The sequence below is a fragment of the Oryctolagus cuniculus genome, chromosome 2, assembly GCF_051225735.1.
Source record: "Oryctolagus cuniculus isolate XC-2025 breed Fujian yellow rabbit chromosome 2, ASM5122573v1, whole genome shotgun sequence".
Lineage (NCBI taxonomy): Eukaryota > Metazoa > Chordata > Mammalia > Lagomorpha > Leporidae > Oryctolagus > Oryctolagus cuniculus.
The window spans coordinates 110,746,684-110,774,362 of NC_142868.1; the positions used below are offsets into that span (position 1 = coordinate 110,746,684).

Here is a 27,679-nt window from a genome sequence, read left to right on the forward strand (position 1 = left end):
ATGGCCTGGGAAAAGCAGTGGAGAGTGGCCTAAGTGCTTGGGCACCTGCACCCACATGGGAGACCCAGATGAATCTCCTAGCTCCTGGCTTTGGCCTGGCCTGGCCCTGGCAGTTGTGGCTATCATGTGAGTGAAGCACCGGATGGAAGATCTCTCTCTCTCTCCTTGTCTCTCCCTCTCTCTTTCTGTAACTCTGAATTTCAACATGAAAAAACAAGTCTGTGTACATAGTAGTAATTTACTTATACTGTAGGTATGTTGGTATGGAAGTGATGACTTCTGCATTTATTTTGTCTCATTAGCAAACAACTTACAAAAAATGGCATATCTTGGCAGCATGCTCTTATATGGAACCATAATATTGAAACAGCTTACCAAGTGCATCCCAGAGGTATGAGCCTTCATGCTATGTATGATTAAGGCTTTATCATGACATGATATTGCCATAGATGGCCCTTTCTATCCTTACTCTCCTATCAGCCTATAATATTCAAAGAAGGAAATGCTACAACTGGCTTATTAGATTGTTTTTCAGCTTGTAGATTCAAAAAAAAAAAATGTCTGTTAGATTTTCTTCTACACTCTTCATGGTGACAGTGTAAAACCACAATGGGCTTGGGGCTGGTACTGTGGCGTAGTAGGCAAAGCCTCCACCGGTGGAGCTGAAATCCCATATGGGTGCCAGTTAGAGTCCCGGCTGCTCCACTTCTGATCCAGCTCCCTGCTAATGCACCTGGGAAAGCAACATAAGATGGCCCAAGTGCTGGGGCCCCTGCACCCATGTGGGAGACCTGGAAGAAGCTCCTGGCTCCTGGCTTCGGATAGGCACAGCTCTGGCTGTTGCAGCCATCTGGGGAGTGATCTAGCAGATGGAAGATCTTTCTGTCTGTCTCTCCCTCTTTCTGTCTGTAACTCTTCCTCTCAAATAAAGAAATAAATCTTTTTTTTTAAAAAAAAAGCATGGTGGGCTTGATTTGCCCCCACCATCCTATAAAGATGCATCTCACTATCACAATCAGTGCCATCCTATAATATCCAGGCTGTGACTCCTCATAGATGTCCAGGTCTGATTTTTGCCTCAATTCAAACAGCATGGTTTTTGTGTTTAACTTATTGACATTCCTTGCGAGGCTTTTGTTATAAAAAACAATTCTGATGTTAAAGTCAAAGAAAAGCTCAATATTGAAGACACACACACCACGCACATTCGGGCACATTTACACACACACACACATCTATGGATTTTGATTCATTTTATTCCTCTAGAACTTACCTTGCCAGTTCCCCCTGTGCCCTGTGCTTCAGGAGATTCATCTTTAGGGAAAAGCCTAAATCACCCTCTGGCTTCTACAAGGAGTTAGGGAAGTAGAGGTCATGTCAGGAGCTCTGAGAACAAGGGTGCCCACCACCTATGTATTCTTCCTTCTCCGCCCTTGTGGAGCCCTAGGGAACATCTATACTCATGGAGAGAGGCCACCAACTCTTCTCCAACTCTACTAACTATTCTTTTTCTGATCCCTTTAGGTCCTCTTCCGGCACTGCACTATCTGATGTGATATTTGTTTTCAGATATTTCTCATAATATTAGACACAATTTTTAAAATACAATGAAATCCTTGCAATATATTATTATAATAATTCTATTGCATTATTAGTTGTCAATCTATTACTATGCCTAATTCATATATTTTTTTGGTTTCAGTTTTGTTTTTTTTTTGTTTTGTTTCTTATGAGAGCTTTTCTTCTCTTTTTTAAAAAATATATATTTATTTATTTATTTTAAAGATTTATATATTTGAAAGTCAGAGTTACATAGAGAGAGGAGAGACAAAGAGAGGTCATCCATCTGTTGGTTCACTCCCCAGATGGCCACAACGGCCGGAGCTACACCGGTCCGAAGCCAGGAGCTTCTTCTGGGTCTCCCACGTGGGTGCAGGGTCCCAAGGACTTGGGCCATCTTCTACTGCTTTCCCAGGCCATAGCAGAGAGCTGGATCAGAAGATGAGCAGCCGGGACTAGAACTGGCACCCATATGGGATACTGGTGCTTCAGGCCAGGGCTTTAACCCACTGCGCCACAGCACCGGCCCCAAGATGTATTTATTTATTTAAAAAGCAGAGGGAGACAGAGAGAGAGAAAGAGATCCCCCATCCACTGATTCACTCCCCAAATGGCCTCAGTGGCCAGGGCAGATTCAGGCCAAAGCCAGGGACAGGAACTCTTATCTGAGTCTCCCCCGTTGGGGGCAGGGGCCCAAACACTTGGACCATATTCTGCTGCCCTTCCAGGTGCACCAGCAAGGAGATGAATAGGAAGCAGAGTAGCTGAGATTTTAATGGGCATGCTCTATGGGACACCAGCCCCACCAGCGGTGGCTTAACCTACTGCACCACAATGACAGCTCCAGAATAAAAAAATAAATAAATAAGTTTAGGAGGTGTGTTTAGTGTTGACAGTGGTTGACATAGAAGAGCTTTTTCTACTTTATTACTCCATCTGGAGTCTTGGAATGAATCTCCCATGAGTAAGAGTGCCTACTATCTAAGAGTCAAGAGTGACAAGACTAGAAACTTAGGCTGGAATCTAATGATAGACGTTGTATAACATTCTAAGCCATTTGCTGTAAAAGGAGAGAGGGTTATTGTAGAATTTCATAGATGAATGCATGAATGCTTTAGATTATTTTGAAGGATTTTGTTAGCATTGAGTGTAAGAAGGAAGAGATAAGACAAACATCAATAAGTCAAGTTAGAAACCTATTAAGATAATCCAATAAAGCAAAACAAAAAAAAATACATATATAAAGACCTTGAGCTAAAAAATCAATAAAAATTTGAATATTTTGTGTGTACAGTGAAGAGTCTGATACAACTTCCAGTCTTGAGCAATGCATTAGTCAGATCTTTGTCACTTTAACTAAAATACCTGAGAGCTTCTTAGGAAGATTTATTTCAGCTCTTCCTTTGGAGGTTCCCAGTTCAAGATCAGGCAGCCCGGTTGGTTCAAGTAGCCGTCAAGGCTTAGGGATGGCAGATGCAACCACATGGTGAGCCAGGAAGCAGGCAGGGGCACACAGAGCACACCCTTCACCAGCCTTTCTCTGGTTTCTCCTTTTAAAGCCATCATGATTTCCTTCACGGGTTCCACCACTGCACTGTAGTCCAGAGTTCAGCGGCTTCCCAAAGGCCCAACTTTCAGATGCCATAATTGGAGCAAGCCTCTACCCTAATTTATCAACCATTAATACTAATCATTATCTCTTAGCATATGACTTTGGGATTTAAACATGGGTATAAGTTTGGGAGCCAAATCTTGTTCAAGTAATAAGTGCCTTGTTGGTACTACAAGAAAAGCCTCTCTCATCTCCAGGATGTCTCTTTCTACATTAGTTCCCCCACAACTAGGGGTTGAAGATCAAGAAAGGATGTTGATGCCTGTTATCAAGGTTAAAGGGACCCTAACATAGCTAGGTATTTTCCTCCTAGTCCTTTATGCAAAGGACAGAATACTGATTTTTTTTTTTCTGTCACCCCATGACCACTTGTCTAGATCCATTCAAAGAAAATGAATTCCTGGAAATAACTTCAAGGTAAAGAGGTGTGATGGGTAAGGCCCTTACATGACCTCATTTTGCTTAGGACATAGAGTTCCCAGAAGCCGAGCAGGGTAGGAAGAATAAGAGAGCACAAGATCCCTTGCAGTAATCCTTGATAACAGGCAAGAGGAGGCCTTGAGCAGCATGAAGTCGTGTTAGAGGAAGACCAGCGACAAGAGGAAGCTGCAGGAGATCATGGTCACTCTCTCAGCCTCCTGCTGCGTGCTGAGGGGAGCTGGCCACTACAGGAGAGGAGCCAAGAGAAAGCCACCTTGTGAACACATACGTCTAGGTGGACTACCCTACCTTTCAGCATGGTTAGATAAGAAAATTGAGAAATAACATTAGTGAGATGAAAAAAAAAATGCAAAACCTAAATAACACGAAAAAGATAGTAGCATCCGGAGAGAAAACATTGGCTGAAAATGACCCATGACTGTAACTAGAAAAAAGAATGTCCAGACAAACTTTCAAGAGAATACAAGATAACAGCTCCTCATTAGGAGCCCAGGATAGACAAAATAGAGCAGGTTAAGATAAATCAGCAATGAGATTTGATTGAAAGACACAAAAGGAAAAGAGGGGAAGAATTATATATTAAAAAAAGACCAACAAGCAAGCTAAGAACAAACTAACGTAAAACCCAGACTGACTACAGTCAAGAATACACTCATGGGGCTGACGCCGTGGCTCACTTGGTTAATCCTCCGCCTACAGCGCCGGCATCCCATATGGACGCCAGGTTCTAGTCCCAGTTGCTCCTCTTCCACTCCAGCTCTCTGCTGTGACCCCAGGAAGGCAGTGGAGGATGGCCCAAGTCCTTGAGCCCCTGTACCCACACACCCGCATAAGAGACCAGGAGGAGGCTGCTGGCTCCTGGCTTCAGATCGGCGCAGCACTGGCTGTTGTGGCCATTTGGGGAGTGAACCAGCAGAGGAAAGACCTTTCTATCTCTCTCTCTCTCACTGTCTAATCTACCTGTCAAAAAAAAAAAAAAAAGAATACACAAATAAGGTTGGTATCCAATCAGTGATAGGATGCATTTGAAAAGCTGTTCCAGAGAATAAGGAAATTTAAAGGGAGAAAGTCTGATTAACACAGAGATCGTTTCCACCCTTGAAGGAGAGATGAAAGCCTAAGATAAGAAGCCATAATCAAAGAGATGAAAGAGTCCCAGCTAGGCAGATTTATAGCTGATTTAGAGCAGGCAAAATTAATTAAAGCTATTTCCACAGGTGGTATTCTTGAACAGAAAATTCAGAGTATAACATTTTGCTTTCATTCTGCAGTTTAGAACAATAAAATGGGTAATATTAGTGATGGGAAAATTTGCGTTTGTTGACTCCTTACTACCCACTAGTGATCCTGCTAAGGACTTTGTAGTCACTTATTTAACCACCTTCCATTGTTATTCCTCTTTTACACATGAGAAAATAGGTGCACAGCAAGTGCAAGGAAAATGACAAAAAGCACATAGCTCGCCCGTGTCAGGACTGAAATTCAAAGCCAGGTGCTACAACTAGCTCTACACCTTAAAGACTATCTCTTTAAAAATTAAAAAAATAAACTGAAGTATGTCATTAGAAAAATAAGGGAAAGAATTAAGAGAGGGAGGGTGGGAGTGTGGGCAGGAGGGAGTTAGGTTGGGAAGTGTTACTATGCTCCTAAATATGTACATATGAAATAGCATGAAATTTGTTCACCTTATATAAATTTTAAAAATTAAAACAAATAAATAAATCTTTAAAAAATGAAAATCTAGTTGAATAAAAAACAAAAAGATTTGTCTTCAGAGCAGTGAAAGAGACAGACATAATAAAAATAACATACCTATTGCACAGAAGCAGCGAAGGAAGGGGCCGGCGTTTGCAGCATTAGCATCCCCTGTCTGATTCAGTGCTGGCTGTTCTGCTTCCAATCCATCTCCCTGATAATGCTCCTGAGAAGGCAGCGGATGACTCAGATACTCGGGCCCCTGCTGCCTATGTGAGAGACCTGGATGGAATCACTAGTTCCTGACTTCAGCCTGCCCCAAACCCAGCTGTTGTGCATTTGGGGAGTGAACCAGTGAATGGAGGATTCTCTTTTCCTCCCTTCCCTCTCTCTTTCCCCCTGCCCCTCTCTCTGTAGCTCTGCCTTTCAGATAAAGAAATCAACTTAGAAAAAAGAAAAGATAAAAAGTGTAGCAAGTAAGGATATAGACACCCATACACAAAATGAAGCACAAAGATGACTCATATTATTATAATAGTATATTCAATTTTATATGTGTAAGTCAATTAACTTGTCTGTGGAGCACTAAAGCATCTTTGTTAGGCCACAAACAAATTTCAACAATACACTCTTTAGGAAAATCACGCCCAATACAGACAGATGTAAAAAATGAAAGCAAGCAACAGAATAAGAAAAGAGAGATCTAACAAATACAACAGAAAGAAATCAGGAATTAGTTTAATAACCAAGAAAATTTAAGTCAAAATAAAAATGTAAAATAGAGAAAAGTTAATTTTAATAAAAGGAGAAATTATTCCCAAAAGCATGTACACATACATTTTTATCTAAAGATATCAAGTTATCACTTATACAACATTAAGAGAAATGAACAAATAAATGTATAAGATGACATTGTGGCCAGCGCTGTGCATAGTAGGGTAAGCCTCTGCCTGCCCATCTCATATGGGCTTGGTTCAAGCCCTGGCTGCTCTACTTCCAATTCAGCTCCCTGCTGGGAAAGCAGTAGAAGATGGCCCAAGTGCTTGGGACCCTGCACCCACATGGGAGACCCAGAGGCAGCTCCTGGCTCCTGGTTTTGGATCGGCTCAGCTCCGGCCATTGTAGCCATCTGGGGAGTGAACCAGCATAAAGAACACCTCTTTCTCTCTCCCTCTCTTTCTCTTTCTGTAACTCTGACTCTCAAATAAAATAAATGAATCTAAGACAAAAAAAAAAGAAAAAATTACTTTAATAGACTGCCATTGACCTTTGTGGCAAATGCATTAAGAGTGGGAATAGGAGGGGGAGGAGGAGGAAGGTTGAGAACTTGGGAAGGAGGGAGGGTATGGTGGGAAGAATCACTATGTTCCTAAATCTACACGAAATGCATGATACTTGTAGACCTTAAATAAAATTTCTAAAAAAGAAACAAAAAGTATCTGGAAGACATAGTTAATAGCACTGAGTTAATCATATGTATAAAATTTTGTATGCAACAGAGAGAATTCTCCTTTTATGGTAACACTGTACATTTGCAAAATTTAATAATTTATCAACGCCCCAAAAAATTCAACACATTTCTAAGAATGAAGCTTGTAGCCATATTCTCTGATATCATTGCAATAAACTGGATATGAAGGAAAGAAAAAATAAATAAAAACAGTACAATACCGAGCAGTTTTCATGTCAAAGAAGAAATGTCAACTTCAGAGGTTCCTGCATCTCACAACAGAGAGCCTGCGTCTGAGGGCTGGTAGCAGTGTCTGCTAATGCAGATCCTAGGAGGCAGTGGGAGTGGCTCAAGTAATTGGCTCCTCCCACCCATGTGGAAGGCTTCATTGAGTTCCTGGCTCTCAGCTGCAGTGGGGCCCAATCCTAGTACTTGCCAGCATCTGCAGAGTGAACCAGTGGATGAAAGTTCTCTCCCTCTCCCTCTCCGCCTCCCCTTCCCTCTTTCTCTCCCTTACACTTACTGAAAATGTGTAAAATTACAGTGATGCCACTGCATACATTTAATTTTATGTCCTTATTTTTGTCAATTTCCACTTAAAATTTTTCCAGTAAAGAGAATGTATGTATGTCCTTTGAGATACCCTAACATAATTTTAAAAGGTAACTATAGCAACATAAAGACTATTACATAAAAAACTTTGAAGATAAAGCCAAGGTAATATTGAGAAGAAAAATAAAAGCTATAATACCCTTAAAAGGGAAAATAGGAGTAAAAATAAACATAGTAAACCTTTAGTTATAGGATTAACAGAAATTAAACATTCTAGAAATTCATGGTAAAAGAATTAGGAATATAAGAAAATAAATTAGGGAACAGTTAAATAGGTAAATATATCCAATAATTGGATATTTTAAGATGATGATTAAGCTAATAAAATTATAATGCCTCTGGCAAAAATAATAGTAAAAAGGTAAAAGTACATGTATTCAATACCAGTAATTAAAAATAACAGAGATACTAGTTACATTTTTTCAAATATCAGATATTCTATAGACTATATATTAATAAATTTTAGAGTCTGATTTAATAACAAAGTATCTGTTGAAATACATAATTAAATTAAAGAAATAAAAATTAGAGCTGACACATGTGTAAGTAATAAGTGGGTTAAATATATTATCATAAAATAAAAAGAATTAAAAGGTATATTTCCATGAATAATTTTGTGCCCAGAGTTACATATTCCACTTATTTTAAAATTTCAAATAAAGAAAAATCTTACTATTTTTCAAATGTTTACAATCCTAAAAATTAGTGGCTGTTTTCCCCAAAAATATTTTTTAAGATTTATTTACGTATTTATTTATTAGGAAGTCAGAATTACACAGAGAAGTAAATAGAGTGAAGAGCTATTTTAAACTTTCAATGAAAGAAAAATCTCCCTTTTTTCAAATGTGTACAGTACTAAATATTAGTGGCTATTTTCCACAAAAGTCTTTTTTTAAATTTATTTATTTTTAAAAATTTATTTATTTATTTGAAAGTCAGGGTTACACGGGGCAGGGGGAGGAGGAGGAGAGAATCTTCCATCCTCTGGTTCACTCCCCAGATGGTTAGGGAAGCCAGAGCTGGGCTGGGCCAAAGCCAGGAGCCTGGAGCTTCTTCCCTGTTTCCCATGCAGGTGCAAGTGCCCACGGACTTGGGTCATCTTCTACTGCCTTCCCAGGCCATTAGCAGGGAACTGGATTGGAAGTGGAGCAGCTGGGACTCAACTAGCACTCCTATGGGATGCCAGGGTCCTAGGCAGTGGCTTTACACACTATGCCACAAGCCAGCCCCTTGATACAAATAACTAACAAAGGCAGTGATCCAAAACAAAATTCAGATTAAACTCACAAAAATCTGAATACAATATCAGCAAATCAAATTCATCAATGTTTTCTAAGAGCAATGCAACTAGGGGCCAGTGCTGTGGTGTAGCCAGTAAAGCCACCGCCTGCAGTGCCGGTATCCCATATGGATGCTGGTTCGAGTCCTGGCTGCTCCACTTCTGATCCAGCTCTGCTATGGCCTGGGAAAGCAGTAGATGGCCCAAGTCCTTGGGCCCCTGCACCCACATGGGAGACCTGGAGGAGGCTCCTGGCTCCTGGCTCCTGGCTCCTGGCTCCTGGCTTCGGATCAGCGCAGCTCCGGCTGTTGTGGCCATTTAGGGAATGAACCAGTGGATGGAAGACCTCTCTCTCTCTCTCTCTCTCTCTTTCTCTCTCTCTCTCTGCTTCTGCCTCTCCTTCTCTCCCTGTGTAACTCTGACTTTCAAGTAAATAAATCTTTCAAAAAAAGAAAAAGAGCAATGCAATTAGAATGCAAGAATCTTTCACATAGGAAAATCAAAATGTGTGAAGGACTGCTAAACGGTACAAAAAAGTGCCCAGTCCAGCCAGTGAGACCATGTGGGAATGAGAGATCACCTGCAAAATGGCAGCTACAGGACCTTCCCCTCCAAAGCGCCCACAATGTGCATGACACAACACCAAGGGTTCCTTTGAAGATCCAGGAAAGTTAATAGAATTTCTTATCCACTCCTGATTTTTAACCCGGTAATAATTTTCTCAGGTACTAATGGAAGGATATTTCCTTTTGATGGAAAAAAGCTAGAAGGATTTGTGTGATGGTCAGAAACACACACATAGATACACACATTTGCACATTTATATATTTTAATGCAGACATTTGTTATATGCTGTGTCATCATCAGGGAATATATTCTGGTTGTTCTAGTCATTTAAAAAATTTTAGAAAGAAATGAAGTATAAATAGTGGAAATGGGATAAAATTATGCTTATTTATTGATAAGATCACCTACCTCAAAAATTATAGATTCACTGGAAAACAACAACAATGAATAAAAAAAATCCAATAAGATAGCAAATCCTCCCACACATACACCCCATACACACACACACACACACACACACGCATCCAACACATACAAGAGCTTTTTCACAAAGAAATAACTCATTAGAAAGCATAATTGAAAATGGTTCCATGCAGAAATGCCATACAAAAAAATAATTAGGGCCAAGTTTCTTTAAAAATACAAGATTTCTATTAAGAAAACTAATATTTTACATTGGAAAATGATACAAGACCTTAGAAAAAAGTTGATGCATCATTTTATTGGTGAAAATTGCAATGTTTAAAACTGTCATTTATCCCCCAGATAATTATATTTACAAATCACAAATATTTATCATTATAAATTTTCTAATAACATAATTCATCATAATTCAAAATGTATAATATGAAATTATATATGTATGAAAATAATGCACAAAGTGATAAACCAATAGAGCCCTGAGCTAACTTCTAGTACATAAAAACATTTACTCACTTACTTTGTAGCAATAATGGTATTTCATTTGAATTAAGGAAGAGTAGAAAATTTGAAAAATGATGTTATGACAATTGGTCAATCAGATAATATTTTCTCTCATGAAAATGTTTCCATTTACAAAAGTAATGCAAATAATATCAAGAACCAAATATTAAAAGTAAAAAACTATATCAAGAAAATTATAAATGAATTGATGAAATATAAAATTAATTCAATATAGTCCAAAATCTATTACACCAGAATGGAGAATGCCTTTTCAAGCAAATGTCAAAGTCACATTTGCAAAAAAAAAAATTGCCTTTGTGCTGCTCCAAAATTGTAAAATGTTTGTGCGTCAAAAAATACATGTACCTGTGTATCATTAAAAAGGTAATGACAAATGAAAAAAAAAAAAAAAAGAAGAGAAAATACTTGCAATAACAGATTTCAAGTGATTAATCACTCCAATGACAACTGACGTAGACTTTGGGGAGCATAATTACATAGAAGCACCAAATGCCTTAAAAGTCTGTCATATTTCATCATCACTTCCTTTTCTAGGCATTTTTGCGAAGTAATTAACCTTATATGAGGGTACTTCAAAAAGTTTATGAAAAGTAAAATTAAAAGATAAGGTTATTTTGGTGTAAAAACATTAAATCCATGCATTTTAGAGGTCTTTAAAAAGTTAATAGAAAATGTAAATGAATATTATAAAAACCCATGCAGGCTTATAAAGGCAATTTTTTCTTTATAAGTAAACCAGCAAAATAAATCAATTTCCCAATAAATATTTATTTATGTATAATGAAAATTTATGTTCAATTGCTCTTAATATACCCAGGGATTGGTTCCAGGACCATTGTGAACATCAAAAGCCCTGGATATTCAAGTCTTTCTATTAAATGGCAGAGAGCCTGCCTGGCATCCCTATATATCCTAATGTCATCTAGAGATGATGTTGCTCTCTGGTTCTCCTAATGGGGCATCACCAGCTCCTTGTTGTGATGAAGAATAAGTGTCGGGTCAGTGCTGTGGCATAGCAGGTAAAGCTGCCACCTGCAGTGCCGGCATCCCATATGGATGCCAGTTCCAAGTCCTGGCTGCCCCATTTCTGATCCAGCTCTCTGCCATGGCCTGGGAAAGCAGCAGAAGATGGCCCAAGCCCTTTGGGCCCCTGCACACATGTGGGAGACCCAGAGGAAGCTCTTGGCTTCGGATCAGCGCAGCTCCGGCCGTTGCAGCCATCCGAGGAGTGAACGAGCGGATGGAAGACTGATTCTCTCTCTCTCTCGCTCTCGCTCTCGCTCTCTGCCTCCCCTCTCTCTGTATACACAAACTCTGACTTTCAAATAAATAAATAAATCTTTAAAAAATAAAAAGAATAAGTGTCTTCTCCTAAGGCGTATTTCCAGCAAATGAGCTGTGTTTCCATCTCTGTGTTATCACAGTGCTTCCCTGTATGGCTTCACAGACTTGACAGTGTCTCTGGGTGATGTTCTTGTCTACAGCTCTCTCTTCCCTCACTAGACAGAATCCATCCAGGCCAGTACCCTATTTGCCATGGGTGACATCCGATTGCCTTCTAGGCAGGATTCTTTCCCAGCACCTCACACAGTACCAGAACAGACAGTGCAACGTCGATTCATTATATAACCACCTAGGTGGGGCCAGTGCTGTGGCACAGTAGGTTAATCCTCCTCCTGCAGCGCAAGCATCCCATATGGGTGCGGTCAAGTCCCGGCTGCTCCACTTCCAATCCAGCTCTCTGCTGTGGCCTGGAAAAGCAGTAGAAGATGGCCCTTGGATCCCTGCACCCATGTGGGAGACCGGACGAAGCTCCTGGCTCCTGGCTTCGGATCAGCCCAGCTCCAGCTGTTGTGGCCATTTGGGGAGTGAACCAGTGGACGGAAGACCTTTCTCTCTGTCTCTCCCTCTCACTGTCTGTAACTCTACCTGTCAAATAAATAAAATCTAAAACAAAACAAAACAAAACAAAACACCTAGGCTCAAGTTGGTGGATTTTATTCTTTGCCTTCAAATGTTTACCCTTTTGAGGTCCTTGCACATCTACTTAACTAGGATTAGCACAGGTGATACCAGCTCTCCCTGCATGATTCTTGACTCAGGATTCACCAAAAGCTTTGTCTCAGCCTGAGGTCTGGAGTCTCATTAAATCTGAAAAACTTAACGCAAGCCCTACAAAGTAAGTGCCCTTGCTTCTTTAAAAGCTGGGAGCTGGCAGTACGCATTATACCATATAAAATAACATTTAGATTACTCTCCATGTAAATAACTTCAAATTATCCAAAAATGTGATTTGAATTCTTCATCTTGGCGTCACTCCATTTACAAAAGTAGAACAAAACCCACGCCAAAATTTTATTGCCACATTCAAGGTCATGTCATTGCAACTAGAAACTGGGCTCCCTTGAGAGATACTTTATAGGACGTCATAAATTGAAAATGTGCAAGCCGGCGCCGCGGCTCACTAGGCTAATCCTCCGCCTTGCAGCGCCGGCACACCGGGTTCTAGTCCCGGTCGGGGTGCCGGATTCTGTCCCGGTTGCCCCTCTTCCAGGCCAGCTCTCTGCTGTGGCCAGGGAGTGCAGTGGAGGATGGTCCAAGTGCTTGGGCCCTGCACCCCATGGGAGACCTCTCTAGACCAGGAGAAGTACCTGGCTCCTGCCATTGGATCAGCGCGGTGTGCCGGCCGCAGCGCGCCAGCCGTGGCGGCCATTGGAGGGTGAACCAAGGGCAAAGGAAGACCTTTCTCTCTGTCTCTCTCTCACTGTCCACTCTGTCAAAAAATAAAAAAATAAAAAATAAAAATCTCTCTGTCTCTCCCTCGCTCTCTGTAACTCTGCCCTTCAAATAAATAAAATAAATATTAAAAAAAAGTGCATCGCTTTATGTAATCGGTGGTTTTTTTTTAAAGATTTATTTATTTATTTGAAAGGTAGAGCTACAGAGAGGCAGAGGCAGAGAGAGAGAAAGAGAGAGAGAGAGAGAGAGAGTCTTCCATCTGCTGGTTCACTCCCCAGATGGCCACAATGACGGGAGCTGTGCAGATCCCGTCAGGAGCCAGGAGCCAGGAGCTTCCTCTGGGTCTCCCATGTGAGGGCAGGGACCCAAGGACTTGGGCTGCCTTCCACTGCTTTCCCAGGCCACAGCAGAGTTGAATCGAAAGTGGAACAGCTGGGACTCGAACCAGCGCCCATATAGGATGTTGGCACTGTAGGCAGTGGCTTTATCTGCTACATCAAAGTGCCAGCCCCTGTAATTGGTTTTTAAAACAGAAAAGATTTTGGGACCAGTGCTGTGGTATAGTTGGCTAAGCCCATGCCTATGGTGCCAGCAGCCCGTATGGGTACAGGTTCATGTTCTGGGTGCTCTACTTCTGATTTAGCTCTGCTACGGCCTGGGAAAGAAGTAGAAGGCCCAAGTCCTTGGGGGCCCCTGCACCCATGTGGGAGACCCAGAAGACACTCCTGTCTCCTGGCATTGCATCAGTTCAGCTCCAGCCATTGCCGCCACTTGAGAAGTGAACAACCAGTGGATGGAAGACCCCTCTCTCTGTCTCTCTCTCTCTCTGTAACTCTGCGTCTCAAACAAATAAATAAAATCTTTAAAAAAGAGAAAAAAAACAGAAAAGATTTTAAGGAGCTCAGTATCAACAGTTCTAACCCATCACTTTCATCTCAGTATAAAATGTTTTTCAATGAGAGTGCTGTTATGTGCTAAAAATTAGGAATATATTTTTTTCAAACATTAAGTATGATTAATCAAAGATTTAAGGTAACTTCTTACCAAGCATGTAAGCGTAAGTTAAACTGTATGTTATTTCCTGTTATGTGAGTTTTATTATTAAAACATCTATAAATGGGGTGGGTATGTGGCCAAGTGCCCCGAATTTGAGACTTGCTTTGCTCTTGAATCCAGCTCCCTGCACACACAATCCCAGGAAGCACTGATGGTTACAGGAATTGGGTTCCTGACTCTCTGCTTCAGTTGGCCCTGCCAGTGCAGACATTTAGAGATTGAACCTATAGATAGGACCTCTGTGTATGTGTGTGTTTGTGTGTGTGTCCTTCTGTCTTTGAATCTTTTTCTCTACCTCTCAAATAAATAAATAAAATTTAAAAAAAATAAATGTAGTGGCATAGAGAATAAAGTTGCTGACTATATATGGGTACCAGTTTATGTCCTGGCTGTTCCACTTCTGATCCAGCTCCCTGCTAAAGGCCTGGGAAAAGCAGCAGAAGATGGTTCAAGTGTTTGGGCCCCTGTATCCACATGGAGACCTGGAAGAAGCTCCTGGCCCCAGCCCTGGCCGTTGTGGCCATCTGGGGAGTGAACCAGCAGATGGAAGGAAGATCTCTCTCTCTCTCTCTCTTTCCCTCTCTATATAACTCTGATTTTAAAATAAATAATCTTTTAAAAAAGTAACTGTAAAGATCTATTATCCACTAATATGTTCATCACCATAACAATGTCAGATTATGCAACACAATATGCACGTTAGCTAACCTCCGTGTAAAGAATTTAGACAGGATATGCTACCATGATTTTCAATCATGTTACCCACAAAGGTCTTTAAGATAGTTTCTGTACTATTATTTAAATCCAAACTTTAATGCACATTTTATCTACCTATAATCCTGTAGTTAATGTCATAGTTATAAACAATATATGTAATGTATATAGTATATTTATTTCTAAATAGTTGGTGACTATAAATACCATTAATGGATAAAGATTTTCTACTTTGCTTTTTTAAAAAAATCTAAGATATAGTAGAGAACTTTATATTCAATATGTTCACATTTGAGATATAATTAATTTAGATCTCTGGATGTAATCAGAGCCAAAAAGCCATCAATGAAATAGATATTATAGATATCATATAGATATTATATTATATATGTATATATATAATTTACTCTAGCCATAGTAGCAGAATATTATGTAAGGGTAAGGTTAGGAAATGTATAGTCATATAAAGGGGAGTCCTGTGAAGTCTCTTGGCTTGAATATTATTGTATGCTTACATAGATGGAAACATAATAATCTATTGGTAACTTACTTTTACTCTTAAGTTCTAAATTATACATTAGCCAATTGTACAGTATCCACAGTAGTGGATATTAATGTGAAATGTTTATAAAACATATAAGGTTGTACATTATAGGAACATTTTAGGTGTAGTACATTTTGATGTTTCCTTATATTAATTATCACAGTGAAACTGAAATCAGTAAATTTAAAATATTTCTGGATTATAACACATCACGTACAATTTGCCAGAGAGCCAATAAGAAACATTTACTAAAGATACTAAATATTTGTTTCCTTTTTACATTTATAAAAATCTATGCATTTTTCATCTGTGATCTGAGTTTTTCTTTAGCTAATTCTATGAATATATCCTGACTTCTATTTTTTACCACTTTGTGGGAAGAAAAATGACATCAGTGTCAAAATCCTCTGAAATGGAAATATCTAGAGAGCTGGCAAAATAGCAGTCATGGGACCAAGTTCAATAAATTATCTGAGGAGAATTGCTAACTATGTATAATTATTTTAATATGTATCATTAGGCTTTTTTTTTTTTTTTTGCAATTCCACTTTTATATTGTTTCCTTGTTTCCAGCCCAAGGACATATTTCAGTGTTATAATTTGTTCCTCATAATGTGACTATTATTTGTGTTGTAGCAGTGATTTTAGATTTTTTTTCACAAAGGACAGGAGCTCTTCAAGTTATAAATACATCATAGAAAATTGGAACCAAACTACTGTTACTCATTATTATGTTGACAATTTCAAGGGTTCAGAGTTCAGGAGCTTTGCTTACTTCTATTTTCAGTACTTTCCCTCTCTCTCTCTCTCTCTCTCTCTCTCTCTCTCTCTCCCTCTCTCTCTCTCTCTATTACAAACTTGTGTTCCTCCATCATTTTTGCTAAATGACTTTTCTTGAATATTTGCCCTGCCTGTGTTCAAAGAGTAGTGAAGCTTAGCAGAGAACTCATTGTCTGGTCTAAGACCAGCTCCACGCTCTGAGTTAGGAATAGCTGCCTGCTTTGTGCAGAATTGAATTTGCTGAGCCGTATGAAGGTCCCTTAGCACTAACATTTTAAGTGAGAAAATGAGGGCCAGAGAATAATCTGCCCAGTGCTTCCCAGTTAACTAGGAGCCCGTCCAGGATCTGAGTCCAATTTTCTCATGTCCAAATTCTTGTGCCTTGCCTCTACCGTGTTGCCGGCGATGGCTCATTGAAACGGGTAGAGTGATATTACAACAATTTCCTTCCCTGGAGTTACCATTTTGGTTTGTTGGTGGGGAAAGGCATTAACAACAGGGAGTTCAGGTCCGTGATACCTCATTCCAAATCAGATGCGTTACATACTGCAGCCATCTATTTGCATCTGGGGAGAGATGATACTTCTTACTCGTCTAAAATCAAACAGCACCCATCTCGCCCCCTTTTACTCCTTCTGTCTCCTATTGAGCACCAAGTGAGTTCTGACCCTAGAAAACCATGACAGCTTCAGGCTGCCGGCCCTAACAGCAGGCTCCCTCATAAAAGGTGAGTATTATGTCTCTTTCATAAGAATTAAAGATCTAATCTACCCAGAGCTCCATTGATGCTGATCAGGGAAAGAGGCTTCTTCAGAAATGGAAGATACATGATTACCTTTTATGGGTGAGATATTCTAATTATTCAGTGGGGATTCGTTTCAGGTTACAGGATTTTTATTGGAAACCATTTAATTTTCAGTACCTGTCATTCGAAGTGGACAACTTAGAGGTGCATACAAGAATTACTGGAGCACAAGGCCAGGCCCTTTGTCATTTGCATACACCCATATAATATAATTTTTATCTTCTTTTCACATAGGAAGGCAGTGAAATTACGGATATCATCCACAGACTGCTGCATAGCATATTGGTCGTAGAAACTGTTAATAATAATAATGCAGGAAATTCAATTTTAGGAACTAGCTATATTTATCCACAGAAGAAGTTTCTCAGACGCTAAGCAGAGCAAATGAAGGGGAGAATGTGTATTTTCTCCTGCTCTTCTGTTTCTTTACTGTTCACTACATTCAAAATTAAACCTCGTGCATAATTTCCTGAAGCAACTGGAACATTTTAATAATGAAGATTAAACAAAAAGCAGACTGATGAGTAGGGAGAAAAAAACGCTGTAGGCAAATAAGTAGGAGTGGAAATTGATAAGCTGTTCACTAATGTAAGCCACGGGTTGATCTTAGGTCCAGTAAAGCAAATTGTGAGGCTATTATGTTTGGTTTATGCAGCTGAGTGGCTTCACCAAGTCAGATAGCTGATACACCAACTACCAGGCACTCACCCTCATGAGCCTACCAACATCCTGAGAGATGCTACCAATCACCAATCAAATGAAGCTTCCGGGAGATGCCTTGTCTTCAGAAAATATCGCCTTTTCAGTAAATCTGCATAGCCCATGATGCAGAATGTTTCTGAGAAATGCCTTTTACAATGGCATTCTTCGGGCCATGTTGAAGATTCACACAGCTTTGCCTTTAAGGCCTCCTACTGAGCTCCTTCTCTCCACCCCAGCACTAGCACAGCTGCCAGAAAACTCGCTCAGATCCCTGTGGCCTTAAGAGGAGGTGAAGGAAGACGCCTTCTTCCTCTTGGAGAGGAGCTTTTGGACCTGGCACTGCAGGAGGTCCCCATAAAATGGCAGTGGAAAACCAAGCAGCTAATTTGAACAGAGAATATGGGATGTGCAGAGAGGGAGGGAAACAGGTGAAAGCGTGGCAATGTGGACATAGCAGGACTCCTGCCTGAGCACCTGCCACCATTTCCAAGCATCTTGACCCTCAGTTCAAGAATGCTGATTAAATAGGTAGTCATTGGTACTAATTAGTTCTTCTGTGGGCTCTACCATATAAACTCTAACATAGCCTGTAAATGAAGGCTGCTAATGAATTCATTTGTTATTAAGACCTTGAAGCTATTCTTTTGTTAAGAGATATTTTATGTATTTGAAAGGCAGAGTTACAGAGAGAGGGAGTAAGAGAGAAAGAGAGAGGTCTTCCATCCACTGGTTTTGTTCCTCAAATGGCCACAACAATCAGAGCTGGTCCAAAACAAAACTAGGAGCCAGGAGCTTCTTCTGGATCTCCCACATGGATGCAGGGGCCCAAGCACTTGGGCCATCTTCTACTGCCTTCCTAGGCATATTAGTAGTGATCTGGGTCAGAAGTGGAGCAGCCAGAACTCCAACTGTTGCCCATATGGGATGCTGGCATTTTTTGCCAGCTGTGGTTTTACCAGCTACGCCACAATGCTTTCCCCCTTGAAGCTCTTCTGAGGTTTCTCTGTCTCCTGCTATGTCACAGACTGGGACTGAAACAACCTGAACCAGCAGCTACTGGGACTTCCTCAAATTCTATGGAATAGGACCGTCCCTACCATCATGGGATGCTAAGAAATCGCCAACCAGCCTTCAAGCTGAGTCTACAGTGGCCACCACCTGGGAGCAGGGACTTGAGAAAAGTTATCTGAATAGAGCACAGTGTCAGAAAAACTCATCTTGACACTTTGATCACAAGCAGCATAGCACTGAAAGTTTTTGAACAACAAACCATTTGAGAGTGTGTAACGTGCTTGTGAAAATATCCGAGGCATAATTAGATAAATAACAGATCCAGTGTCTATTTTTACTTTGCCTTGATGAGAAGCTTTGCAGGAGAGACTGCTGGTAGTTAATTCTCCTTAACAACAATCTGTGTAATCACAAACCCCAATTAGCCGTGCCTGTGCTGCACTATACAAACTATTTCCTTAGCGCTTCACATCACTACTTTGTAATTAGCTTTCATCTACACGAGCTTTGACTAAAAAAATATAAAAGAGTGTAAGTGATTGTACTGCCACTCAGTATTCTGCGAAATAATCGCTAGCGATTTCAATCAGATTAATTTTATCACCCGTATTAAGGAAAATTACCTCCCTCTTCACTCTCTACAGCTGAGGGCTATTTCATTTCCTGAGATGTTCATAAAAGCATAATATAAAGCAATCTGTAATTGTAAATATCCTTCCCTAATAACTTTGAGATATTTCCTTAATACATCTTTACATTTGGAGTTTCCGTTCCATAAAATACAGTAACAAGTGCTCTATTATGTTTTAAGTGTGTGCTGTTAAGCCGGACAACTTAGTGCTGTCCTTCCTGTTTTTACATAGGGTTATATTTAACTTGCAGATAATGGGAACAAGGTTTAAAAGTGATGGAGCGGAATAATGGCGTTACAGCAATAATATATCTTGCCTTTGTGAGGAATAGAACTTTACGGCCCTATTTCAGGTCAGCCAACACTGATGCCATTTTTCACAGTCTGACAACTTTCACCTTCACCCAAACTCCACATGGGTCTTAAACACCCTTCCCAGCCAGGACACTGATCTCTCAGGGCTTGTGTCCCTTTTCCGTGGTCCCTGTCAGAAAGGATAAAAAAGAAAGGTGGGGAAAAAGAACGTGGAGGGGAGGAAGACTACTGTATGAGGGTACTACAGAAAGTTCATGGGAAGTAGAATTGAAAATTAAGTTAATTTTGGTGCAAAGAAGTTGTGAACTCCATTTAACAAGGAGGATTCAATAATCTCATGAAAAATATGTACCATAAAATTTCTTTGCCTTGATTTCAAACATTTTGGCACCAAAATAAACTTATCTTTTTTAAAAAAAGAGGATTTATTTTACTTGAAAGACAGAGTTACAGACAGAGAGGGGGAGAGACAGAGAGGTCTTCTATCTGCTGGTTCACTCCCCAGATGGCTGCACTGCAATGGCAGGAGCTGAGCCTATATGAAGTCAGATGCCAGAAGCTTGCTCCAGGTCTCCCACGTGGATGCAAGGGCCCAAGCACTTGGGCCATCCTCCACTGCCTTCCCAGGCCATCAGCAGGGATCTGGATGGGAAATGGAGCAGCCAGGATTCGAACCAGCTCCCTTATGGGATGCGGGCACCTCAGGCAAATGCCCAACCCACTACACCACAGCACTTGCCCCAAGAAACTTATCTTTAAATTTTATTTTCCATGAACTTTTTGGCATCACACACTCTGTTTGCAGATTCTTTGGCCATCCAGGGATTCCCCAAATATGGCAATTCACAGGGTCAAGACCTTCGATGAGAGTAAGTGATCCCAGGAACAGCTTCAATCCTGGACCTGCAGAAGCTACATCTTTCCCATTGGATTGTGTCACCTCGCTCAGGCCTAGGTTTGGATGTCATTCTGATAGGGTGGCATGCAACCATCCATGCTGCTCTGCACCTGCACTGTAGCCCGCTCCTCCTTGATACAATGATTTATTAGGTGAGTCTTCCCATCACAGCTGCAACTTTGCTTGAGATTCTGAGCTCAAAAGCGGAATCTCAAGGACACAAAGTTAGGGATCCTGGAGAATCCACTTGAAACCTTGCTGATAATATTTAAGTACTGTTTGCATTCTGAGCTACCTATTTATAATTGCATGCATAAACTGTAAAGCCAGCATTTAAGATATTACATATACGTAGAAAACATACACAATTGCATATACCTGCCCTGGTGGGCTCAGGTTGTGTAAATTTTTAAAGACCACAGTGGGGAAGCTAGTGTGGAGGGGAGGTTTCATTGCTCAACGCAGTGGACCTGGAATTGTTCTCATACATTCAGGCACTGTAGGAAAATATAGTATTTAGGTGGCTGTAATCTGTTCCCTTGCAGCAAACGAAGAGACTTTTGCCAACTGAACTCAGAGGTATTCTCCCTTGCTTAACATTCTTCCTGCTTCTCTGTTTCCAGGCAGGTTTGCACAGCTGTTTTGTTTACTGCAAAATAACGTATGCAGGCCAAAACTTTGAGATTCAGTATGGGTAAGAGGGCAAAAATAAAGTAATTTTTTCCTTGGCTTATCAGTGCAAAAGAGATGTGCATTTTCTCGTGAAAGGACACCCAAACTGAGTGCTCATAACATCCAGGCCCTGCATTGCTACTTTTCTTGAACAGCATCCTGACCTCTGATGGCTAATGAAGATGGAACTTGGTTTTGTAACAGGGGCACCCTGTGATATCTTGCCACCTCTGGGGACAGGCCTTCTGGAATGCAAGCAGGCAAACAAACTGGGAACCTGCAAACTAATTAAGCACCTTCATTTTATTTCTTCACTGTCTGGGAACACAATAGACACAAGCTGAGCACATGTTCCACCTTGTCTATTGTAATGCTTCCATCACCATGGAAAACTTTGAGAACATGAAGATGCCTCTGGCAGTTACGGAGGAAATTCAGCTTGTGTATTTCACAGGAAATCCCAGACTGCTGGGAGGTCACCACAAGATAGCCTTCATGTGGAGACATCGATAGTTATGTCAGAGTCTAGCATAAAATTACCAATGGCATTCTTCCCAGATCTAGAAAAAAAATGCTAAAATTCATATGGAAACACAAGAGACTCCAAATAACTAAAGCAATTTTATGCGACAAAAACAAAGCCAGAGGCATCACAGTAGCAGACTTCAAGACCATACCACAGAGCAGTTATAATCAAAACAGGCTGGTACTGGCAAGAAAGAAAGAAAGAAAGAAAGAAAGAAAGAAAGAAAGAAAGAAAGAAAGAAAGAAAGAAAGGAAGGAAGGAAGGAAGGAAGGAAGGAAGGAAGGAAGGAAGGAAGGAAGGAAGGAAGGAAGGAAGGAAGGAAGGAAGGAAGGAAGGAAGGGAGAAAGAAAGAGAGAAAGAAAGAAAGAAAGAAAACAGACCGGCATGTATAGCAGTGGAACAGAATGGAAACTCCAGAAATCAATTCAAGCATCTACAACCAACTTATCTTTGACAAAGGAGCTAAAATCAATCCCTGGAGCAAGGACAGTCTTCAACAAATTGCACTGGGAATCTCCATGTGCAGAAGTATGAAACAAGACCCCTACCTATCACAAAAATCACTGAAAATGGATTAAGGATCTAAATCTATGATCCAATACCATCACATTAATAGGGAACATTGAGAAAACTCTGCAAGACATTGGCATAGGCAAAGACTTCTTGGAAAAGACCAAAGAAGTACAGGCAATCAAAGCCCGAATTGACAAATGGGATTACATGATGCCGAGAAGCCTCTGCAATGCAAAAGACATGCTCAGCAAAGTGAAGAGGCAACTGACTGAATGGGAGAAAATATTCTCAAACTATGAAACTGATGAAGGATTAATATCCAGCATCTACAAAGAGATAAAGAAACTCAACAATAATAAAGCAAGAAATGAGCAAAGGACTTGAACAGGCATTTTTCAAAAAGAGAAAATTCAAATGTCCAACAGACACATGAAAAAATACTCAGGTTCAGCCACTGTGGAAATGCAAATCAAAAACACAATGAAGTTTTACCTCACCCAGTTATATTGGCTCTCATACAGAAATCAATAAACAATAAGTGCTGCTGAAGATAGGGAGAAAAGTACCCTAATCCACTCTTGGTAGGAATGTAAACATGCGCAGTTGTTGTGGAAGACAGTATGGAGATATCTCAGAAATCTGAATAATCTGAATATAGGTCTACCTTATAACCCAGCCATCCAACTCCTGGGAATTTACCTATAAGATGTGAGATCAGCATATGAAAGAGTGATCTGCACCCCATGTTTATTGCAGCTCAATTCACAATAGCTATGATATGGAGTCAACCCAGATGTCCATCAACTGAAGACTAGATAAAGAAATTAGGGTATATATACACTGTGGAATACTTCTCGGCAGCAAAAATGAAATGAAATCCAGCCTCCTGCAATAAAATGGATGCATAGTTAAATAAGCCAGTGCCAAAAAGGCAGTACCATATGTTTTCTCTGATCTGTGGTAACTAACAGGTTACCTAAAAGGAAATCTATAGGAGTGAAATTGATACTTTGCGATTCAGTTTAGAGCCCTTGTCTCTACTGTTGCAGAGCAGTGTTTTTTTCTTCATACTATTTGCTGAACTATTTACTTAGCATAAGGTTAATCTTATGAGTATGAAGTAAACTGAAACTCGATCTTTGTAAAAATTAGGAGTGGGAATAGGATAGGGAGGAGGAAGAAGGCTGGGAGCATGGGTGGGAGGGAGGGTAAGGTGAGAACTATCACTATGTTCTTGAATGTGCATAAAGAAAATACATGAAATTTGTATACTTCAAATAAATTTAAAAATATATATCTAACCCTAACCAGGGAAATCTGGCTTATGATAGCCATGGGTATAAATTCCACTTTAACTCATTTATTATAATTCCCAACATTCCAAATGGTAATGGACTATCACAGATGAAGGAATTTAGGGTCAACAACTTATCGACACAGATTGTGTGTATGTGCGTGTGCCTGTGCATGCGTGCACATTGGGAAGGGGGGATGATAACATCGCATGACATAAGTGGATGGTTCAAAGAGACTATCTACATGTTGAATACTTCTCATCGGGCATTAGTAAGTCAAGTAGTTGCCTGGAGGAAGGTGAATTGCATGCTATTGTCTACAATGTTTTGAACCATAAGGAAAAGCCAGCGGCCTTATAAATGGTAGTGACTGGGACATGAGTTCATACGGCTGAGGCAGAGGAGAGGTATCAAAGATGACCCAGGAAATGTGTGATGCTTCAGGTCTGACTCCTCTTCATTACCAGCTCCTTGGGTGGCCTCGTTAAGGACCCCAGCCCAGCTTCTCTCTGCTATCATGGAGCTCTAGTTACAGGATTAACATAAAAACCTTTCTTCCAGGCCAGCTGCACTGTAGTGTAGTGGTTTAAGCCACTGCTTGCTTATGCCAGCATCAGAGTGCCAGTTTGAGTTCTGGCTGCCCTGCTTCTGATCCAACTCCTGGCTAACGCACCTGGGAAGGCAGCAGAAGATGACTAAAGCACTTGGGCCCCTGCCACCAACGTGGGAGGCCAGGATGGAGTTCCAGGCGCCTGGCTTTGGTCTGGCCCTGCCTCGACCATTGCAGCAACTTGGGCTGTGAACCAGCAGATGGATGATCTCTCTGTCTCTGTCTGCCTTTTAAATAAATAAATAAATAGTTAATTTAAAAACTGACCATTCTTCAAAATTGGACAAAAATGATCTTGTGAGAAAAGTTTAAAGTATAGAAACATTTCTTAACCTGTGAACTTTAAAATCTTATAAAGGACAATTTAAATCATCAATTTTGAACAGCTTCAATGAATTGTAACAATTCATTTAATAATTTATGCATTTCTCAGACTGAGGTTTTTATTGAGCATTTTCTATATGTAGAATGCTATTCTAAGAGTCAGAGGTTAGATGAAGGATCTTTAAATACTATAGAGGAAAGGAATTTAAGAACAATTTTATTTAAAGATTTATTTATTTACATGAAAGAGTTATACAGAGAGAGAAGGAGAGGCAGAGAGAGAGTGAGAGAGAGGAGAGAGAGAGTCTTCCATCCGCTGGTTCACTCCCCAATTGGCTGCACTGGCCGAGCTACGCTGATCCGGAGCCAGGAGCCAGAAGTTTCCTCCAGGTCTCCCATGCAGGTGCAGGGGCCCATGGACTTGAGCCATCCTCTACTGCTTTCCCAGGCCATAGTAGAGAGATGCATCAGAAGAGGAGCAGCCGGGACACGAACCGGCGCCCATATGGGATGCCGGGACTGCAGGTAGTGTTTGTTTTGTTTTGTTTTGACAGGCAGAGTGGACAGTGAGAGAGAGAGAGACAGAGAGAGAAAGGTCTTCCTTTTGCCAAAGGTTCACCCTCCAATGGCCACCACGGCCGGCACGTTGTGGCCGGCGCACCGCGCTGATCCGATGGCAGGAGCCAGGCACTTATCCTGGTCTCCCTGGGGTGCAGGGCCCAAGCACTTGGGCCATCCTCCACTGCACTCCCTGGCCACAGCAGAGAGCTGGCCTGGAAGAGGGGCAACCGGGACAGAATCCGGCGCCCCGACCGGGACTAGAACCCGTGTGCCGGTGCCGCAAGGTGGAGGATTAGCCTAGTGAGCTGCGGCGCCGGCCACAGGTAGTGGTTTTACCAGCTACACCACAGCGCCAGCCCCCAGACCATTTTAAAAATTTTTCATTATTATCATTTTCTTTTCCTTTCCTTTATTTTCCTTTTCTTTCCTTTCCTTTCAATTCCTTTCCATTCCTTTACTTCTCTTTTATTTTTCCATTGGCACAGTCACCATCACAAACATAACCAACCCGAGAAAGATCTGCAAGATAGAAAACCATGACATCCTTTTGCAAATCTTTGCCTCATTAGCAGGTAAAGATGGGAGGAGCAAATCACCTTGTACATTTAAAATTTGCACATTTTACTAACCAAACTAAGACATAAACTATCTGGACTGATTTGAATTATTAATTTAAATGATAAAAGCCAAAATTGTTCTTCTTTAAGCAATGCTATTCAGTCAAAAAGATCCAGTGTTGCTAGCAGAGATACACTGGCCCACCCATCTCCCTCCACCTCCGCTCACTCTATGGCTGGGAAGGGGCGGGTTGGACTGGCCTGGCGCCCTCTGTGGGAACATAGATAGCAAAGCAAAAGAGAGCTGGCTAGAAAGGTAGCGGGGACCCATTGAGTTTACAGGCAAGAAATGTTGATGTGACTTTCTTCACCTTGAAGCTGCTAACATGCATCAGAAGCAGAATGATAGCTTCAAGACAATGTTCACTTAAACTAGAAAAAGGAAAAGCAATTGAAAAGAATGAAGGGGACAAGGAGGCCTCTGGAGACTGCTTTCTTTTGGTTTGATGGGCTCCTTCAGGCCTTTCCTTTAGCCCAGACAGACTGGGGGGAAAAGGTAACCAAACCACACTGTAGCTGATGGTGTACAGGGTTCTTCAGGATTGAAGGGTGCACAATTCCAACTTTCAGAGTAGTAGGACCATCACTGAATACTCCACTAACTTCAGATAGTAGCAAAACGCAAATGGCCATAAGACCAACGATCTCAAACAGCCTCCTTCTCTTGTACAGGGAGGCGTTAGCTCAGGCTGCTATGACACATTTCACAGACTGGGTGGCTGCAGCATGGCTCTGGAGCCGGGACGTCCATGTGTAAGGAGCTGCTATGTGCCAAAGGTGAGGGAGACAATGGTAAGTCAAACAATTCAATCTCTGCAGGAATTCATAGTCAGGAAAGAATTCCCTGGAATCTGCTGCAGTCTGAATTATAATGTTTTGATTTGATTTGATTTGTTTTCTCAGAAGACTCCTTGCTTCCCCAGGCTTCATTTAGACAAAACCACATGAAAACCAATATGAGCTGCCCAAGATCAGGGTCAAGTTTTAATCATCTACTGTTGCAGCAATGAGTAAATATCTAGTGATATTTATTAATTTTTATAGAATGAGTTTAAGAAGGAATAACTTAAGTCTATGTGTTCCAAATAAATCAGTGTACAATTATACCCAGAAAAGCATTTCCCTGCTGAACATTTTCTTAATAGCATAATTCTGGATAGTTTTATGCTTGCTTTTTCTTTCTTGATTTTTTGCTTGTTTTTTTTTTTTAAGATTTATTTATTTATTTGAAAGTCAGAATTACAGAGAGGGAGAAGAGAAAGGGAGAAAGAGAGGCCTTCCATTCACTGGTTCACTCTCCAGATGGCCGCAACAGCCAAAGTGGCGCCAATCCAAAGCCAGGAGCCAGTGCACGTGGGTGCAGGGGCCCAGGGATCTGGCACATCTTCTACTGCTATCCCAGGCCATAGCAGAGAGCTATATGGGCAGTGGAGCAGCCGGGACTTGAACCAGTGCCCATATGTGATGCCAGCACTGCAGGCGGCGGCTTTACCACTACGCCAAAGCGCCAGCCCCTGTTTGTTATTTGTTTATTTGCCTTTAGATAGACTTCTTTGTCCCCCTTCCATTGGTGATTGCTCTAGCATTTAAAATATAAATTTTTACCTTATCAATATTAATGTAATGTTCAACTACTACTTAGACACTGTAAGAGTCTTGCGATAGTATACTGTCATTCCTACATGCCAGCTTCTGCACAATTGTTGTCGCGAATATTTCTATTTTTAATTACTTTAGCGTTAGATAATTCTTTCAATAAATATACAAATAAAAACATTCCCATATTGACTACCTTTGTTACCCTTTGCTCTGTTACATAAATCCAGGTTTTCATTTTGTATTATTATTTTTAGCTAGAAATCTTTTATTTAAGGTATGTGAACTCCCTGTATTTCCTATACAGAGATTTAGGAACATAATGATTCTTCCCCCATACCCTCACTCCCACCCACACTCCCACACTTCTTCCTCCTCCCTCTCCTATTCTCATTCTTATTTTTCACGAAGATCTATTCTCAATTAACTTTATACACCCAAGATTAACTTTACACTAAGTAAAGAGTTCAATAAATAGTATGAAAAAAATCATCACATCTCAAAATGTCAATTTCAACTTCTATAGATTACCTTCTAGATGCTCCTAGCCTAAAGAACTGCCTTTTGTTCTTGTAGCTTAGAAATGTTGATGACAAATTCTTTCAGAAT

At 40.7% G+C, this 27,679-nt stretch overlaps 1 long non-coding RNA gene across 12 annotated transcripts in view; it reads right to left on the minus strand.

The window, feature by feature from the left end:
- The window catches only part of LOC149127989 (uncharacterized), a 159,262-nt gene extending 152,026 nt beyond the window's left edge, over positions 1-7,236 (minus strand). For 2 of the 12 annotated variants that reach the window (XR_016230197.1, XR_016230199.1), the window contains exons 1-2: positions 6,980-7,213; positions 5,426-5,577 (exon numbers count right to left, since the gene is read on the minus strand). This is a non-coding gene — a long non-coding RNA (uncharacterized LOC149127989). Of the gene's footprint in view, positions 1-5,425; positions 5,578-6,979 lie in introns of all 12 variants that reach the window. The other 10 variants (XR_016230201.1, XR_016230196.1, XR_016230191.1 and 7 more) reach the window with 10 other exon arrangements.
- Between the last annotated feature and the right edge of the window lie 20,443 nt (positions 7,237-27,679).